We start from the raw sequence: 20,699 nt of genomic DNA on the forward strand, positions 1-20,699 counted from the left end.
GGGAAGGGATTTTCATGTGTTAAAAATGTTTGGGTCCGGTACAATATTATTTTACATTGTTCCTTTTGTTATCTTGCTCTTTCCCTACACAACAACAGCAACAACACAAGTGAAATAAATAAAGGGAGTTTCACTGAGCTTTGTGTACTCGTCCCTTAATATGTATTCCTAGTTGGGAAAGTGGGGAGCTAGGAAAATAACAGAAAAGGGGAGACAGAAAAGAGAAACAGACAGATGCCTTCTCGTGTAAAACAGATCTTAGAAGTTGGGAATTCTACCGTCACTACCTATTAATTCAAGTACATGATCCCAGGGGTAATGGGAATTTTTCATTCATTCATTTTTTAGCTAGTGGAAGATACCCAAGTCTGAAAAAGAAAGCAAAGCACATCTGCTCATTTTGAGACTGTTAATTCTTCCACGACATATTTCTCTGCAACTACAAAAGAATTGAAGACATACAAAACCAAAGAGAATTAGGAGTTACCCTAGCAAGATAAAATTACAAGGGCTACTAGTCCATATGAATCAAGGTTTAAACTGATCAACAGTTCCATAATTTACTCAAATAGGCATAAACAATCAACTAATCAGCTGGGCTAAAGAAGATGAATTCCCCTGGTGGTATAGTACTTCACAATTCAGTACTATAAACTCTGAGGGTTTTATCTTTTTTCTTTAGCTGTCCTGATTGCCTACGAATACAGCTAGTCCAGGCTACATGGACCATTGGAATGTTCCAATATAGCAAGCCGCAGGGAGCTGGTTCATTGAGGTTCATCTTTATGATAGATTGCCTGCCCGGTGTTCAAGTGCACTCCATGGCTGCTGCCATTTGGCCTTTCAATAATCAGAACTTTTTCTGCTGAGCCAGGAGAACTGACTTCCTGTCTTCTAGGTTAACAACTTGAATGCCACTTTTCAGCAAATCAACAGTCACTTCAAGAGAAAATCATTGGCACAAACAATGCCACAGGAATTCAATAAGGGATTGAATACTTTTATTAACATGCATGTATCATTTGCAGCTGTGCCAGCAAAAGAAATGTAAATGGTACCAGTAGCTGCACTAGCAAGACAAGGCTATGAGGGCTATCAGTCCTTATGCTCCAAGGTGCAAAGTGACTAACAGTGATAAAAGTGAAATTTAACTCACATTGTTCACTCAAGGGGGTCAGGAAGAAATGTACCCCCACACCTTTCCCCTAGTATTGAATAACTGAGTTGCTGTATTATGGCATGTTCTCCTCTCTCTGAGGCATCAGGTCATTGACCCCTGGTGGAAGCAAGTAATAGATAGGAGCACGGTGTCATCCAGAATTCTTATATTACTATTAAGGGTCATGTACATCACTTTGTCTTTTACATTAGTATCAAGTATGGTTGCTATTGTTTTAACTGTTGCTGAAATGCTTCATCTAATGAACAATGGAGACCAAGGAGGTGCGTTCCACACTGATGGAGCAATCCCTGGCAAAATTGAGTATGCTCAATACACTATCATAAGAACAAATTGCCAAATGTTAATGAGAGATTAAACAATTATTAAATAGACATGACTAGATTAATGGTGTGGTGTTGAAGAATGGTTCCACAGATCCTGCCACTTCTGTTGTGCTCTGCAAATGCCAGGACGTAAACATTGTGATGTAAATGTCACAGTCTCTCTAGTCCCTCAGAGGGTTATCAGGGCTGGCTCCAGGCACCAGCAAAGGAAACAGGTGCCTGGGGCGGACAATAGAAAGGGGTGGCACGTCCGGGTCTGTGGCGGCAATTTGGCGGCTGGTTCTTTAGTGCCTCTCTTCCTCTTTGGCAGCACTTTGGCGGAAACTCAATCGCTCCGCTTCAGTCTTCAGTGGCAATTCAGCGGAGAGTCCTTCACTCCCTCTCTTCCTCTTCAGTGGCAGCTCAATCAGGTTTTTCTTTTTTCTTTTTTTTGCCGCCTGTGTAGAGCAAATGACTCATGGAATGCTATAGCATTATAGCTGTACTATAGCTCTGTATACAAAACAGAATAGGGAGTGACAAAGAAGGTAGCATGCAAGACACCAGCAGCTAGACTCTGTGGAGAGAGACGAATCTAAATTAACTAAATTAAATTACAGCATCTACAATGGAGAATTGAAAAAGAGGAGATGCCTCCACGCCTCTCCCCCAGAAATTGAGGGGCTCAACAGTTACTTTATCACTGAATAGAGCTATCACAATTTATTGATGCAATGTCAAAAATTCAAATCAAACACGGCAACTCAATGCCAGGGAGCTATGGCACAATTTTTTGATGTGTCTTATCCATTTTGTGTCCATTTGACGAGGAAGTTGTTCTATCTCTTACAAGAGAAATATCTTTCACCTTAATTATTAGCTGCTGTGCTTTCACAAGGCAAGAGACCAAAACAGATTCTAAAACATTGTAACAGTTTTATTCAGAACAATATTGAGAGGAACTTTGGCCTCAGGAACCAACACGGCTCCCCTAAGAAAGGCTCATGCACAGGTTGCTTCTCCACAATGTACAGAAAAGCAAGAATGTCTTTCTTTTATTTCGTTAAGCTACAGATTATGGCCCAGTCCTGTTGCAATTGGTGTATTCCAGATTTACACTGGTTATCTGAAAGCAGAATTTGGTCCCATATTTCAATAAAATAACTGAATACAAAGAAACCCCAAAGAGCTGAGAATATAACAGAAGACAACATGCATGAGTATAAACCAAGCAAGTGGCTATTCAAAGTTGAGTGCCATTTGCCTAAGCCTTTGAAAAGCATGAAGATCACCCAGAGTTAAGTTATTTGTGGAAAGAGCTTCCATTTTATCTCCATTGTAGAATACAATCTCCAATCTCCCTTCTACTGTTTGCCTCTAAGCTTTACTCCTGGGGGAAATTCTGCACCAAAAAGTTAAAAGTTCTGCAAAATTCTGCATATTTTATTTGTCAAAATAATGCAATATAATCAAACCAGTTTCAATTATTTTGGTAATTTATTTAAACTACAATACAGAAAAAAGTCACTATAATTATTCAGCATTTCCTAAACACATGAGAGTTAAATTACAAATACTTGGTAACCAATACCCTGCATTCCAGTTATAATCCTGGCTGGATACTTTGGAAAGTGCTTGGTTCTGATTGCCCTGACATTTTATTGATTGTTTGATAAACATTTTATTTGCCCCCAAAGTCTTTTTTTTCTTTAAATGAGTAAGTAAAATAGATTCTGAGCTGTAATCTAACCCCATTGTGCCTCTCTGGCACAGGAATAAAAAAAAGCCAGAAAGCACACAGATCTTGCTAGCTGAGGATTCCTTTACTGTCACCTACAATAAGGCTCCTTTAGACCACTCTGGGAACGTAAAGGAGCCTTAAAACTTTTACAATGTGTTTTATGCTCCTGGGGGAATTGACTATGAATGGGAACAATTAACTAACAATAGGAACCTATTAACTAACAAACAACTACACAGGCTGGCTGCTATATTTCTGTCCTGCCTCAGGGGACAGAGCCTGCCTCACACCTTCCTCCAAACAACCTGAAGCCCTACCCCTTCACGCTGGGTGCTCCGCAATAGAGAGCGAGAGAGTCTTTCTTGCTCCTTTGCACACTCTCCCTCTCAGCCCTGCCCCTTGGCGGTGATTAACGTCTCCCCTGCACACCCAGCCCCTCCACCCCTGTGGTGATTTACATCTCTGCCAGCTGCTCCAGGCACACGAACAGAAGCACCCAGGCTAACGGGGAAGAGGCATGTGTCCCCTGCAAATTTTTTTGCTTCCCCATTTTTCTGCCGGGGAGCAAAGAAATCTGCAGGCAATATGAATTCTGCACCTGTGTAGTGGCACAAATTTCCCCCGGGAGTAAAACTTATTGAGCACTGTCTATTCCCTCTCCAATTGGTGGTCTAGAGGCTCTGGCCATCTGGTTGAGACTGAGCCACATAATCTATAGGCCTGGACCTCTGGGTGGGACAGAGCAAAGAGCAGTCTTTGGGTACGTCTTCACTACCCGCCGTATCGGCGGGTAGCAATCGATTTCTCGGGGATCGATATATCACGTCTCATCTAGACGCGATATATAGATCCCCGAACGCACTCATGTCAACTCCGTAACTCCACCAATGCGAACGGCGGTAGCGGAGTCGACATGGGGAGCCGCAGACGTCGATCCCACGCCATGAGGACGGTAAGTAATTCGATATAAGATACTTCGACTTCAGCTACGTTATTCACGTAGCTGAAGTTGCGTATCTTATATCGATTTTCCCCCATAGTGTAGACCTGCCCTTTAGCTCAAAGTCTCCTGTCTAGGGCAGACAGCAAGTAACGGTCTGGGGCTCTTGCCCTCTAGATGGGATAGAGCAGCAAGCAGTCCTTAGCTTCATTCTTTGGGCTGGAACACACAGCAATCACAGTTTAGGAGCCCACAGCCTCCTGGTTGGAGCAGGTCACAAATAAGGCACAGGACTTCTGGCCTAGGGTGAGTAGGTTGGGGAACTGGGGTCCACCTGAGGGGTTGGGAAACCTGAGTCCCCTCTACTCCACCAGGTCCCCGCCCAGTACCCTAATAGTGGCAGGTGGTCCTGCCACTGGGTCAGCGGGGATCCCACCAAAACACACTGACTCGCTTCCTGGCAACACAACTGGACTAATATCTGGTTCCCCAGGCTACTTCCTGCCTCTGAGGTTGGCATGATACTATGGTGCAGCAAAATCAGCCAGCTTTGTTACCCATCTAATTATATCCAAATATTATTCATTTTATTGACATTTTTATAAATTCCCTTTCTTTTGAATCACAAAATGACACAATCCCCTAGGCCAGGCAGCTTCAGTCCCTGATAATGATCTTTTGAGCATCTCTCACACTCTCACTTAAAGGCTAGTCAATGTTTCCTCCAGCAAGTTCAAATTCAATTCCTGCTAGCTGTTCTAGTCACACAGGCTGCAGGCACCCGTTGGAAGCCAGCTCTGTGAGTAAGTCAACTTGTGAATGACCAGATCTGGCCTGCTGCATTCATACAACAGCAGCAGAGATTATGCTGTTTAGTTTATTATTCCTGGCCTACACTGTCTAAGAAGTAAGAAGGGGGGAACAAAAACAACCCAAAACAAAACAAAGATGAATGATGTGGGAAGATGTAGATAAAAGAAAAAAATTAAGAACGGCCTTTAAGGCATTCTTGTATAAACATAAGTGTTAGTGTTATACAAGGTTGTTGGTTTTTTTTCTTTTTCCCCATAGGGAAAAGGAGGGAGTGTAGACTGAAAAGGAGACATGGGTGTAACTTCAAAGATATGAACACACCAGTGGGCAATAAATATTTATAAAACAAGACATGGGCAATAGACCATTAGCCTGCCACACAGTCCTTCCACAAAATGATATAGAAAGACTAAGCCACGATAAAGAAATGCCGAGTAAAGTCACAGTGGGCCTAAATTTAGATTCCTATAGGTTTCCAAACACAGCATTTTCAAATATATTAAATGAGAAGGAAGGGAGAGGGGAAAGATGAAGGATTTTTCAAACTAAACACAACTGTTTCACATCTTCATTTTTTCTTTGTTTCTTTCCTTTTTTAAAAAAAAATTTCCCTCAACTTCCAGCCTTTGTTCCTTTGTCTCCTAACACATTATTATTCTCAATATGACAAAAGCTGTACTTTTTATGCCACATTTTTTATACATTTCTGAAGGAAAATCAAATACAGACCTTTGACTGCAAGGAAATGTGCAAGTTTGCTTCATGCTATAATGTACTCCATCCCCCATTTCCACTTAATGTCTTCACATATCCCTGATTGACGGGGCAGTTGGACAGACTACCACTTCCCCAAACCAGGTACTTCTGCTTTAAATTCATAGACATTCTATTGACAGCAATGGATAACGAAGATCTGCGTGGAACATTTAGCAGCACAGAAGAGATGAAGTAGTCAGATTTGCATGTTAAAGACCTTGAGGGACTGGGACTTGGACATCCCTCATGGTAATTTAGACTGCTAATCATTAGTATGCAGAACTAGCATCTCACGTCGGCCTCAAATGGCAGTGAAAAGTGAAGGTACATCCCTAAGGAGTGATTTGTTCTCAACAGAACTATTTCTTCTGTGTATTCACAGTTATATCTGAAAACAAAAATGTTTTTTTTTAACAATTTTTTACTTCCATTAGCCCTGCCAGCCTTAAGTGAGAACCATAAATGAGTTGTATTCTGTTTCATCTTCGGCACAGTCCCTAGAAAGGTTTACCAAGCTCCAATCAGTTACACCAACGCAAATTCACTGAAGACAATGGGGTTGACAGGTATCCGCAAAAGCATCATCTGAAGAAAAAGAGTTGAATTGGTGGTCAATGGAGTTACAGTTTCAGAAGCCCTAAACTAGCCTGCAGTATATGATGACAATTTTTCAGAAAAAAGAACCTAGCTTCACCCTCAAACCCTAGTGCATTTGCAGAGCTAATATTTAGAAAAGACTGCTTTTTACTTATAAAATGATCATCTTTGAGTCAGAAACTATTTACAGACTATGCCATTTTTAGTGTCACTTTTTTCAGAGTAAAGCCATACCTTAATGCACAGTAGAACATTATGGCATTCTTAAGCTAAAGAGAAAAGGAAGATTTTAAAGGCTAGGCTTAAGAGAAGTGAATCTGAGGCCTAAATTCTGATCTCAGTTACACAGGAGTAAATCCAGAGTAATTTCATTAGATTTATCCCTGATTTTCACAAGTATCAGTGAGATCAGAATGTAGCCAGGAGAGAAAAGTGGGGAGAGTTCCTATAAAAGAGTAAACAAAAGCACAGCAAACTTACATTATGAAGAACTGCAGGAGGAAGACACAGGACAGCCAGATAGGGGCCCCTCTGTGGTACTCAGGGACCAGAAAATTGTCCAAGGTGGGCAGTTGAGGATTCCCTCTGAATACTGGCTTTAGACACACATACACGGGAGTGTGTTTTTCTAGGAGGAGGAGGGACTCAAGTGTGCTGCTCTCTGGCAATCTCCAGCTGGTGTAAGGTACCCAGGCACTTCTGTACAAGCCTGCCTTATTTAGAGCAGCGAGGATCCTCAAGGTTATGCTGACGGCCAAACCAGTCCTCAGAAAGTTGTGGGATTTGTGGAGTGCTTAAAGCTACCCTTCTCGGATGTGCCAAGTGGAGCTTGGCAACAGTAGAGTTATATTCAGCAAGCAAAAAGGTAGGTAAGTTTGGGGTCAGAGAGGTAATGGAGAGCAAGTCCCTGAGGAGTTTTGAAAACCAGCAAACCAATTTTGAAATTGAATTGGAGCTGGACAGGAAGCCCAGGTATTTTTATCTATCTATCTATCTATCTATCTATCTATCTATCTATCTATCTATCTATCTATCTATCTAGCTTTAAAGTCATAAAGATTCCTGTACAAGGGTATAGGAAGCCCAACAGAATTATGTATACAGTAAATACAATTACATTAAATCTCAGCAGCATTCAGATCAGTTCCACAGGAACTCAGCCAGCATACCTTCAGCCCTCTCCAAAGCCCCTATCAAACAGATGTATTTTGGGCAATTTTGGACCAGTGGAGGAAGAAGTTCCAGAGTCTTGAAACTCTCACAGAGAATACCCTGCCAGCAAGAAGCTCCACTCAATAAGCAAGGCATTGTGTCCTGCACCAGCTTCGGTGAGGTGACAAAACTATGGATAATAGCGGCAAGGTCCTTTTCCAAAAGGAAAGGTTGCAGCCTCCTAGCCAGAAGCAGATGATAAAAAGCTGACTGGATAATTGCTGTAATATGGTTGTCAACAGCAGCTGGGGACTTAAAACCACATCTAAATTTTGAACCTTAGTAACTAATGGCAGATGTACTTCTTCAATCAAAGGCCCTCATATTACCTCTGTTTTCCCCTCTGGATGCTTTCTCCAAACCATCATCATCACCTCACTCTTACCTGGGTTGAGTTTCAGTCGGCTCACTCTCATCCATGCTCCAATCTTGACTAGACAGTATCTGAGGCACTGATGTACATCATCCGAATCAAACAAGATAGAGACATACAGTTGGGTGTGGTCAGCATACAGAAAACACTGAACTCCAGACCTCCTTACTCATCCTCCTAATGGCTTCATATACATATAGAGCAGGAGGAGTCACAGAAAGGCCCCTGCAGCACTTCACATTTAAAAGCTCTTTGAGAAGAGAAGCAGTTGTCCACAACTACGCATTGAAATCTCTCAGAGAGAAAAAAATGAAGCCATTGTAGAGCAATCCTGTACACTCCCGCAGGTGAGTCAGAAGCATCTTGTGATCAGCTAGGTATAAGGTAGTGGAGAGATCGAATAATCCTACCATGGACACCTGGACTTCATCCATTGCCAGGAGGAGATCATTGGCCAATGCAGTCCCTGTGCCATAGCTAAGTCTGTGACCCAATTGACACGGGTGAAGAAAATCAAAGGCATCTAGATACTGTGAGAGCTGTCTCACCACAACTTTCTCCACAGTCTTACCCAAAAAAGGGAAGATATCATCCTGGCAAAGAAATAGCAAGGTTGTCAGCATCTAGCAATGATTTCTTTAGCAAAGGCCACATCAACGCTTCCTTCAAAGCAATAAGTAGCCTGCCTTCTCTAAGAGAGACCTTGACTAGTAAGGGATGTAGTACATCCACACGGGCCTTCACCAAACAGAAAGGACATGGATTCTTAAATCACAGGTAGTCAACATAAGATAGTAAATGGATCAATACATTCCCTCTCTGGAAGCAGTCTTGGCCATTACATTACCTTATGCAATTACTGAATAGAGATGAAGGGACAGAAAGTCTATACTATTGAACAGAAAACCGATTACAAAGAGTACCTTCCATTTGGCCCGGTCTTTTGGTTTATGGAACCCTTTCCTGTAACTGGGCATATCAGGAAACACATGGGGACTGGAACACACAGCCATCTAATTTGATCTATACACTTTACACAGCCATTCAAAATAAAAAGGAATAACAAAAAAAAAGAAATGTTTCCTGCTTCAATCATGCATGAAGAACTTCTAATCTGATACCACACAGTCCTTTCTAATGATCCTAAGTGTCATTTCTGTAGTGGGCAAGTATAGTTATTTTTGTTGCTGGAATCACTGGGAGAAATTCTGTTGGCCTGTGTTATGCAGGAGGTCGGACTAAGATAATCAGAACAGTTATTTCCAGCCTTAAAATCTATGAATATATATTCCTACATCAAAAAGACCACATCACAATAACCAAGATTAAGAAGAGAGAAATGAAAGTTCCTTTAGCTTTTATATATATATTATATATATATATATATAATCATTGCACACCTCACCCCCAAATATATTCAAAATTACAACACAGTATGTTCTTCATTCATCAGCGTTTTCTCTCAACAGTGTTTGGTTTTGGCAGCACAACTAACATTTTGCTTTAATTCAGCTGCAACACACTGTCAGGTTTAAAAGGTCTCTGGAATGACGACAGCTATACTGTGAGCTCATTGTATTTTACACATTATTTGGGTATCTTTCCTTTTGTTCTAACCTCAGGCAATAGAGAATATTCTGCTGATACATTAGTAGTATATGGAAAATGCAGTTGCAAACAATTGCAGCACAATGCATTCAGAATTCTCATACATAGGATTTTAGCTATGTACTGTGGTTCTACTTGTAGTCACATGGCAACAGCTCTTACAGTCTAGGAAGGATGGGTCAGTTCTTGGATGAGAGATCTCCAAGTAACCCATAAACATTTCAGGGAGTGGTATTGACTACTTTTGCTTCTGAGTCAGTATTGAACTGATGACCTAGTATGGTGTAAAGTGGCACTATGCTGCTGGAGGTACTGATTTTGGCATGAAGCATAAGAATTAAGTCTCAGCCACCTGTGGTCATTTAAAAGCTCTTGGCTCTTTTTGTCCAAGTAGGGGTGTAAACACTAGTGGTAATTAAAAATCACATAGCACTTGCCTACATTTGCGACACACTGCCTACCTAAAGTGTCAATTGCATGGAGTATTCTTACTTTCTGACAAAATATTGTGCAATGTCATTCTGTGCTGTTAAAGAATTGCTACATTTTACTCTAAGGACTGCTGCACTTCAGTATCCTGCATATGATTTGTATTTCAGTTTCAAAAGCCTTTACAGATGACAGATGCTATGTAAATATAAGATCTTATTGTACTGGTAAGTATTTATGTCGCTGGACATGATGTATATAGTTGGGACGTGAATTGAACACTCTTCAAGAGCAGATAATTGTGATCAGACACAATGAAAAGAAATGTAGCAATACTATTTTGCCATCATCTCAAGGAATGTGATTAGCTAAAACCTAAAGGGTTTTTTGGAATCCTAACTCTGACGTAGGATTTCTGGTACAAGTATATAAAAACTGATGAAATGTTTTACATACAGTAATACAATACCCTAATTACAGTATGTAATCCACCCATACATCTATGAAAAAGTAGGAATGGTAGGAACAGTGTTTGGGGGCATTTGAATTCCACTTAAGCATGATGGGCCAAATCTTGAGGTCCTTAATCTTTACTCAAGTAAACTCACATTGAGGTGAAGTAAAGACCCCAGCATCTGTCCCAGTGCATCAGATATTCCCCACATTCCTGTACAGCATGTATTTACTATGGTGCTAGTCACATTAGAGAGATCCAGGATAGACAGACAGACAGAGGAAATGGATGGCTCAGGGGATTGCCTGAGACACAGAGAGAGGTTTTCAGGGGTGATGTAAGCAGGAGTAACTTTCAAGTTGGTAAGCGAGCGTAAGCCATGGTAAAATGATATAAAGCCAACGAGAAGGAAGAAAGAGTTGTGGCATGAAAATAACAGGCAAGTAAGTGGAAGATTAAGTCATCATTCTCCACTACCCTGTGACTGTGTGCACAAATTAGATAATTGCATGCATAAATGGTTTATTACACCTCTAAATAGCCATTTATTTGTACATGCAAGTACTGTACCTGACTGCTCATGCAATCGTAATAATCTACGTCCAGTCACTGGTGTGCCTTTGCATGTGGCCCCAGAGCATCTACCTTCTGTAACTGGCTCTATGTCTCCTCAGGCCTGGTCTACACTAGGACTTTAATTCGAATTTAGCAGCATTAATTCGAACTAACCGCTCAACCGTCCACACCAGGAAGCCATTTAATTCGAACTAGAGGGCTCTTTAGTTCGAATTCGGTACTCCACCCCGACAGGTGGAGTAATGCTAAATTCGACATGGCTAGCTCGAATTAGGCTAGGTGTGGATGCAAATCGAACTTAGTAGCTCCGGGAGCTATCCCACAGTGCACCACTCTGTTGATGCTCTGGGCAGCAGTTGGAGCTTGGATTCTCTGACCAGCCACACAGGAAATGACCCGGGAAAATTTGAATTCATTTTCCTGTCTGGGCACTTTGAATCTGACGTCCTGGCTGGACATCGGGGCGAGCTCCGCAGCACCTGCAACGATGCAGAGCTCTCCAGCAGAGGAGTTCATGTTATCTGTGAATAGAAAGAGGGACCCAGCATAGACTGACTGGGAACTCTTCGATCTGATCGGTGTGTGGGGCGAGGAGTCTGTGCTTTCGGAGCTGCGCTCCAAAACACGGAATGCGAAGACCTACGAGAAGGTCTCCAAAGCCATGAGAGACAGAGGATACAGGCGGGATGCAATGCAGCGCCGCGTGAAAATCAAGGACCCCAGACAAGGCTACCAAAAAATCAAAGCGGCAAACAAACGCTACGGAGCCTGCCACCACTGCCCCACCAGTGACCGTGGACTCTAACGATGGGACAGTGTCGACGGCCAGTTCCTCGGTGATGTTTGCGGACGGGGAAGATGAGGAAGGGTTTGTGGAGGACGAGGCAGGCGAGAGCGCTTACAACGCTGGTTTCCCCGACAGCCAGGATCTATTCATCACCGTCACAGAGATCCCCCAACAACCCTCCCCGGCCATTAACCCGGACCCTGAATCAGGGGAAGGAGCAGTCGGTAAGTGCTTTAACCATGTTAACTTTTATTCTTAATATAACAGGAATCTTAACTGTGTGAAAAGGAGGTCTGTCTAGATATGGGGATAGAACAGAAATCATCCTTGGAGATCTCCACGAAGCTCTCCTTGCGTTAATCGAAAAGCATCAGCAGGAGGTTCCTGGGGAGAGCTGCCTTATTGGGTGCTCCGTGGTAGCACAGTTTTCCGCGCAAGGCTTTCATGAGGTACTCAGGGAGCACTGCCTCCCCGAGCACGGCTGCATCGGGCCCTGGTTCGTGCTAGCTTTCACGCAGCATGCGCTCTCTATCTCCTTCAGTGACCCTCCTCAGGGTGATCTCGCTCGGAGACTCCTGCATCTAATTAGGGTAATTACTGTAATTTTACGCCTGGTCCAAAGTATTTTTAAAAAATCTACGGACAGACGGCATAGCACAGACTCAGCACGCAGCTGCGTGACGAGCGTAACGGAAAGCCAAAGAATATAATGGACGCTCATGGAGGGAGGGGGGAATGAGGACGCAAGGTATCCCACAGTTCCTGCTGTCTCCGAAAAGTATTTGCATTCTTGGATGAGCTCCAAATGCTTCTAGGGTCAAACACAGTGTCTGCGGTGGGTCAGGGCATAGTTCGGCAATTTGCGCACACACCCCACCCACCACCAGAAGTGAAAACAATCCTCTGTTGACTCTTTTACATGTCACCCTATCTTTACTGAATGCTGCAGATAGACGCGATGGTGCAGCACTCAACACCAACATCCTTGCTCCCCCCATGCTATGGATGGCTGATGGTACAAAAAGATGGGTATCCGTCCTCAACATCAGCCTATTGGCACATGGGGCAGTGCAAAAGGACTGGTAACCATGCGTACTAGCATCTGTGAGGTTGATCAAGGGCGCCTGGCCCTAATTTTTCATGGTAGATGGTGCAGTATGGCTGTTAACCGTCCTCATCATTGCAACAGGGGGCTGAGCTCCATCAGCCCCCACCCTTCCTGTGTAAAGAAAAGTTTGAATTGCCCCTGGACTAGCAGAGGGATGATGGGCTCCTTCATCCACAGTAATTAATGTCCTGCCTGGACTATCATTGCAGCTGGAGGCTTCCTTCCACTCATTTCTCACAAACAAGTCACTGTGTCTTATTCCTGCATTCTTTATTACTTCATCACACAAGTGGTGGGACAATGGTATGGTAGCCCAGGAAGGCTGTGGGAAGGCCGGAATGAACAGGTGGTGTTGTTGCAGGAGCACCCCCTTGTGAATAGCATACAGCTCAAAATTTATGCAGGATCGGACACAGAGCAGCTGTGCTCTCTGGTTCTATGATACAGTGGTTCTCTAGTACACTTGCCCCTAATCTAGGCAGGACTGATTCTATTTTTAGATACCAAAAAGGAGGGATTGACTCAGGGAGTCATTCCCAATTTTTGCTTTTGCGCCCCTGGCTGCTCGGCCAGGGGCATTTATGACAGCACCAAATGGTGCAGTGCAAAAGGACAGGTAACCATGCCCATCTTATTACCATCTTATTACCAATTTATGGTATGGTAGATGGTACAATATGGCTGGTAACCATCTCAGCTGTCATGCAAAAGCAAAAGCATGCTGCTGTGTAGCGCTGCTGGCCCGCCTCTGTCAGCGGCATCTAGTACACATACGGTGACATACACAAAAGGCAAAACAGTGTCCATGGTTGCCACGCTATGGCGTATGCCAGGGCAATTCAGGGAAAACGGGCTTGAAATGATTGTCTGCCGTTGCTTTCCCGGAGGAAGTAATGACTGGCGACATTTACCCAGAATCCACCGCGAAAATGATTTGTGCCCCAGCAGGCACAGGGGTCTCAACCCAGAATTCACAGACACAGGCTAGACTCAGTTAATTGTTCGCAAAAATGTATCTTTGCAAGGAATTCACTCCCTGTGTCCCATCTCACAGCTTCCACTGTCTCCAGACCTGACACAGCATCCCCCTCGCAGAGGCTGGCAAAGATTAGGCGGCGAAAGAAAAAGACAAGGGACAAGATGTTCGAGGAACGTATGGGCTGCTACCTAGCAGAGGCGGACCAGCAGAGCCAGTGGAGGGAGACCGTCTCTCTGTGGCAGCGCTCACACAGCGAACGGGAGGAGAGGTGGCGTGAGGAAGAGAAGCAGGCGACTGAAACGCTGCTTGGACTAGTGAGGGAGCAAACGGACACGCTCAGGCGCCTTGTGGATGTTCTGCAGGACCGCAGGAGGACAGAGACACCCTGCAGTGTATCTGCAACCGCACTCCCCTGCCACAAAGTCCCATACCCCCCTCCCCGAAAATAATCAGGAGGAGGGGCGGCCAGGGACGTGAATACTGTCACTGCACCACAGCACAGTGCTCAAGTACCCAAAAGCTCTCATACCCTACATTTGCCAAAGTCCTTCACTTCCAGACTCACAGTAGTCCCAATCCCAGTCCCATCCCCTAAGTGTCTACTTAATTAATAAAAATGCTTTGCTGTTAATTACTGTTTCCGTTATGTTTTTTCAAAGAAGACTGTGTTTGAATGGGGGGCGTGGGGAAGGAGGTGGTTAATTGCATAGGACAGTCACCTTTCCCAGGGTACAGACACGGGGGCAGGATCAGCAGCGGGTCACACACACGGTGCAGTCAGTAGGCACCCTGGTCGGTATGGGAGGTGTTTTCCAGGATCTGTGTGGGTGGGGGAGATGTGACTTTGCAGCGGGGGAGGGCGGTTACAGATCTTATACAGCGGTCCTTGTCCTGGACCGCTGAGTCACGCAGCTGAGGAATCTGTATCCGTCCTCCTCCACCACAAGGTCACATATCCGCCCGCACACAGAATTCCATAAAGAGGGATGGCAGGCTCCGTTGAAAGAAGCATTCCGGCACTGCGGACTGCTCTAGGAGCAGGAGCCTGTCATTCCTTGAGTTTAGAGGCGGTCTTTACATCACCACACACTCTACCCAGCACAGTCTGCGTCCCAGTTTCAACCCTTTCACGAAAAGTCATGAATAAAGAAACCTTTGTTAAGTAATAATGGGACATGTATTTTATTTTTACACGTGTGCTGGAAGTGGGGGTAACGGGGTGAACGGGGTATGTAACCGAAGAGGAGAGTCAACAGTAACTGGGTAAAGAAACAGGGGCAGGTTCAGCTTCTCTGTAAAGAAACTGAACAGTCACAGGTCACGCTGCTCGCTGCTCGCTGGTATTTGAAGAGTTCCTTGTCGCTGTCCCAGGCGCCTGTATAGGGCTTCATGAGCAAGTGCATTAGCGGGCAGACTGGGTCCCCGAGGATGACTATAGGCATCTGCACATCCACAACAGTTATTTCGTGGTCCGGGAAGAAACTACCTTCCTGCAGGCGTCTGAGCAGCCCACAGTTCCTGAAAACACACGCATCATGAACCTTGCCCGGCCACCCGACGTTGATGTTTGTAAAACGTCCCCTATGGTCCCCCAGTGCTTGCAGCACCATTGAAAAGTAGCCCAATTTCTCATCAGCTGACTGTGGAAGAGGTGGACGATAAAGTGCGAGGAGGAGAAAACGGCGATGATCGCAGCGGGCTCCATGCTTGCAGTGCTGTGGCGTCCGCGCTGTCACTGACCAGAAAAGTGCACGAACAGATTGCCCGCAGGCGCTTTCAAGGAGGGAGGGAGGGAGGTTGTGATTGACGGTTCAATGACGACACTTACCCAAAACCACCCTCGACACATTTCTCCCCCCAGCAGGCATTGGGGGCTCTACCCAGCATTCCAATGGGCAGCGGGGACTGCGGGAACTGTGGGATAGCTTCCCACAGTGCACCGCTTCCAAATTCGACGCTGGCCCCGTGAATGTGGACTCAGAAATTCGAATTAGTGTATTTAGTATGGATACACAAATTCGACTTCATAAGGTCGAATCCACAAATTCGAACTAAGTTGATTCAAAATAGTCTTGTAGTGTAGACAAGGCCTCAGTTTGTCATTTGGGTTTCTTTGTACACCAGAAATTTAGGCCCGCTACAGTGGTTATTTAAAAATTTCTAATGTGACCTTTGAAAATAGATAAAGTTAATCATGGTATTATCTATTCTTAGTAAATGTTACAAGGAATATTGTGATAAATTTTTAAAAGCAACTGCTGTATGCAAAATTCACACAATCCAATCTCGATGAGAATGTGGCATGAAATGCATGTGTGCGCATATGTCTATCAGACTGCTGTTCCTTGAACATAGTTATTCGAATTAAAAAGTAAAATAGATGCTTTGGTTCCTCTCTAGCTATACCCCCTCATACTATTATTTCATCAATGCCCATCAACTGAGGCTCACTGAGTCTAATAAGTGTATGGAAGGGAGACCCAGTGAGCGGCAAAATGGGATGTAAATATACAGCTCACTAGCCTGCTGCATTCTGTCTGTTTGGATCCTGTTACCATAATGTGCTTTGATCTATTCTGCTTTGAAACAGGATTATGCCAATGTGCACTAGGGAACTTTTTGTGCACGCTACCAGCGTCCATGTGGGCAGTTAATGTGTTGCATGCTAGCACACTGTAGATTTTACATCCCAATTTACTGTGCATTGTTTGTCTAGAAAAGCTTTAATGCCTGGCATATTTCCCTCTGTCTCAGTACTATACCTATACCCAAAGTTCATGATTCTAGGGAGTCAGTGCGCTTTTATTCAGATGAGATTGAAACCTGAGGTCCTGACCACTTATGATGAAAGATCCCATGACACTTTTCACAAGAGTAGGGCTATTAACCTCCTTGACCTGACCAAATTCCATTACCCATTAGGCACCATGGGGTGGAGTATTAGTTTAGTACTGACTCAGCGGAAAGAACATCAAAACCGTCACATTAGTAGACGCCTGAGTATGTGTGTATATATTTTTGTGTGTGTTTATAGTGTATGTACACAGTATATGTTGAACAGAAACCAAGGAATGATCTGACCACAGAGGCTCTAAACCTACTTCTGTGTCCCAGATTGATATTTTTACATCATTTATTGGCAAGAATGCCAAAGATGTTACTAGACCATGTTTATTTGCAGAAGATATATTGTAAACCAAAGCTCATAGACTTCCCCAGTTCTCACAGTTTCAACATCCAAGGAGGAGTTACAGCACCCTAACGCTAGTGCAACTCAGTGGAGTTACATCAGCATTAAATGGGGTGATGAAGTAGAGAATCTGGCCCATTGTATTTAGTTCATCTTTTCTACGCTGTGGTTGCTATTCAGCCTCTGAGTAGCGGAAGGTTAACAATAACTTTCCTGCTTGGTGCATTTTTCTCTTTCTGCAGGCTGCCACCCTGAATTAGGCTTTTTTTTTGTTTGTTTGTTTTTTAATAGTTTGATGGGAAGTATCTTTGCATTCATATTAGGAGATTAATTTAATACACTTCTGATATTCCAGTGAAAGCAGCCATGACATTTAGGAAATTGTGAACACCCACAACTATCACCATCAATTACCCTTTATTAGTCCAACCGTGCTGTGGAGACCCAGGGAGAATTTCACTGTCAGTTTGAGCATTTCACAGCTTCCCATGTTTCATGAATATATATATATATATGGTGTAATTCACATTTCACTTGTTTGCTGCCCCACCCTGTTAAATGTAGCCGGTGTAAATCACTTTTGGTAATATGGTGTAAATCACTTTTTATAGTCACTGCTAACAGCTGTCATGGTGCAATAAGCTATATCATACACTAAGAAGAAAGAGAGAGGGGTGGAGTGTGACATACACAGTCCAACAGATTTATTAAGCTGCTTGGTTGATAGGCCTATTCATCTTTCAACACTGGGTGTACAATAGGTCCTTCTAACCCAAACTAACAGCACTAGGAAAATACTAAGAATGTAGATAATATGCATATCAGGAAACACTGATACTGTGTATTCAGTGGGGACAACCTACTACTTTGATAATGGAGCTGATGTATTTTAGGCATCCATTACCTTCCGGATATTTTTTTTAAAGGCATTTATAATTTAGGTTGCAAGCGTAGTGCAAATCTGTATTGAACACTGGATTGTACCTATTTTAAGTGTGTGGGGGGTGTTTATAGATCTCAAACATGCTTAGAAGTCTAATCCTACATTTTCAAAAGGGGCTATACTTCGAGTGCCTCAATTTCTAGATGCAGATCTTGAATAATCTTGGAGAGCTCAATTTTTTCATAAAATGCTGAGCCCCCATGTCTTAAAAATGAAGCCTCTTTAAGGTATCTTAAGTTGGGCACTTAAATCACTAGTCATTTTTGAAAATGTAGGCCTAGCTAGCTCTTCTGCTACATTAATGATGTACAGGGACAGATTAGACAGTCATTTTTAACAAACTGAGTGAGCAGCTGGGACAGGTTGCCCAGGGCTGCCCAGAGGATTCAAGGGGCAAAGCAACTTCAGGGGCCCCTTCCATAAAAAAAGTTGCAATACTAGAGAATACTATATTCTCATGGGGGCCCCTGCAGGGCCCAGGGAAAATTGCCCCTCTTGCCCCGCCCTCTGGGCGGCCCCGAGGTTGCCGCTTGCGGGGAGTCGCCAGAGGTGAGTGGCACCTGGATACGGAACCCCACACCTCCCTTTCATGCCCCAAGCCCCCTCCTGCACCAAGATTCCCTTCCAGAGGCCACACTCTGCACCCCCTCCCATGCCCCAAACCCCTGCTGCCCCCACACCATCCAGACTATAAACTGGACTTCCTATGAAGATCAGAAATGCTGGTTTATAGAGCTTTCTGGTTGGTGAAGTGACGGATAAAACACCGTTTACTGTATATAAATTAGAATGTGAGGGGGAAGCTTTATCCAAACAAATTTGAATAAATTCACAAGTGAAACCAGCCTGAAAAATCAAATGGACAAGTAATTTTTTACATGTGTAATTGTCTCAACGTTTTGTCATTCCTATTCCACATTTAAAACAATAAGACACAAATGTGGATAAAATCATGTTACCCTTCCCACTCAAAATGAGCTATTTTTTCCAAGCTCTTATACTGAAAAAATGTGGTGTCTAGGAATTAATGATTTAAACTATGTATAATAAGCATTTTAGTGTTCTGGTTAAAGAAAATAAACAACAGTATTAGCTAAGCTTTGTTGAAATAAACAGATGAATAAAATGGGCTATCGTAAAGCAATGCAGAATGGAACAAAGACCATTAGTATTTAGCATACTACATAAGGTTCAGCAGTGGTTAACCATTTCAGACCAGAATGGGTACACAGGATGGAGGAGTATACAAGTAGCTTTCCCTCCCTGATGTCCCCTGCACAGAGATCAGGTATAATTACAGCTCTTTGAAGCACAAGGGCTGCTCTGAGCTACAGCTACCTTGAGTACTCGCTTATTTGTAAGAGGTGGGAAGGGAAAGAACTGTAGCCCTGCCTGTTCCTTACTACAGCCAGCAGAACTGACCAGATGTAGAGAATAGTGCTCACTGCATCCTGCTAAGAGATGCAACATCACAGTGCCCCCCGTCCTGTACCTCAGGGCTGTGCTTTAATGGCCCAAATTAAACCCAAATGTTACACAAGTATCAAGATTATTTGCAGAGATTGATAATAAAGATGGAGGAGCCCGGAAGCCATGGTTTAGACTGGGGCTTAGGGTTTTGGACTGGAGAGGTGCAACCCATCTGAGATTTGTTTCAAGAAGAATTTGTGAATGTTTAGTGCCCAAATCAGTTCTGATGGGTTCTCAGGTCCTGAAGCTTTAGAAAGTTTCAAACATTTTTATATAATCACCTTTCATTGCGAACCCCTATACAAATTTGGAAATGGAGCGCTTCATGTACATTTGCAGAATTTTCCTGAAGTCTTCTGTGGGACTAGGCCTCGGCTGTACAATAGCAGATCTTTGAGAAACGAATGGCCTGTAGAAGAACTTGGATCTGATATTTTATGTAAGCCAAATATGGAATGATGAGTCAATTCACAATAAAAGACGGAATTACAGGAGGAGGTAAGAGTAGTAGGCCTAAGGGAAACTACAATTATGCAAGATGACAGCTGCCAAAGTGATAGGGGGCTAGCAGACTTTTTTTCTGTTTTTCCCCCTCATTGAGAATATTCCTGAGAAAGGAACGGAAAATGACTTTTCAATTGAACGTGCCCCCCTGAGCCCATCAAATGGGCTCAAATAATAATGGATGCAGGTGACATACCATGTGACATCTGACACATGATTTATCCCGCTAACCCTGTGTTGGGCTCAAATTACACCACAAAGGCAAACATGCAGACCTAAAAAGTTTGCTGATTTCCCAAAAGCTTGCCAAGGGCCTCATTGGACGGCTCACATAATAATAATAACAATAACTAAAATGCTCTAATGAATTACCACTGGTTTGCAAATACATTAAACTCAAACCAAGATAGATTTTGAGTATATTTGCAGTTCAGATCAAACTTTTTGCACACCTCTATTCTAGAATGCCAAATATTCAAAAAAATTTAAAGTCTGCATTTTATAAAAGTAAATGGGGGGGGGGAGAAGAACAACATATACTCTAATTTTAAGAAATCATTATCTTAACACCAACCAAAGAAGAGACTTTCCCCAAATAATCCATCCCCTGTTTTACAGAGTTTCATATGTGCTGGGACAGGACTTTGGGAGTTTTGTCAGCGCTGTGTAAATACATACATAATACGGATATGATCAATAAGGCTTATACTTATAGGAGTTGCTGTTAAAATCTT

Source organism: Mauremys mutica, chromosome 2 (genome assembly GCF_020497125.1).
Source record: "Mauremys mutica isolate MM-2020 ecotype Southern chromosome 2, ASM2049712v1, whole genome shotgun sequence".
NCBI classification, from domain to species: Eukaryota; Metazoa; Chordata; order Testudines; family Geoemydidae; genus Mauremys; species Mauremys mutica.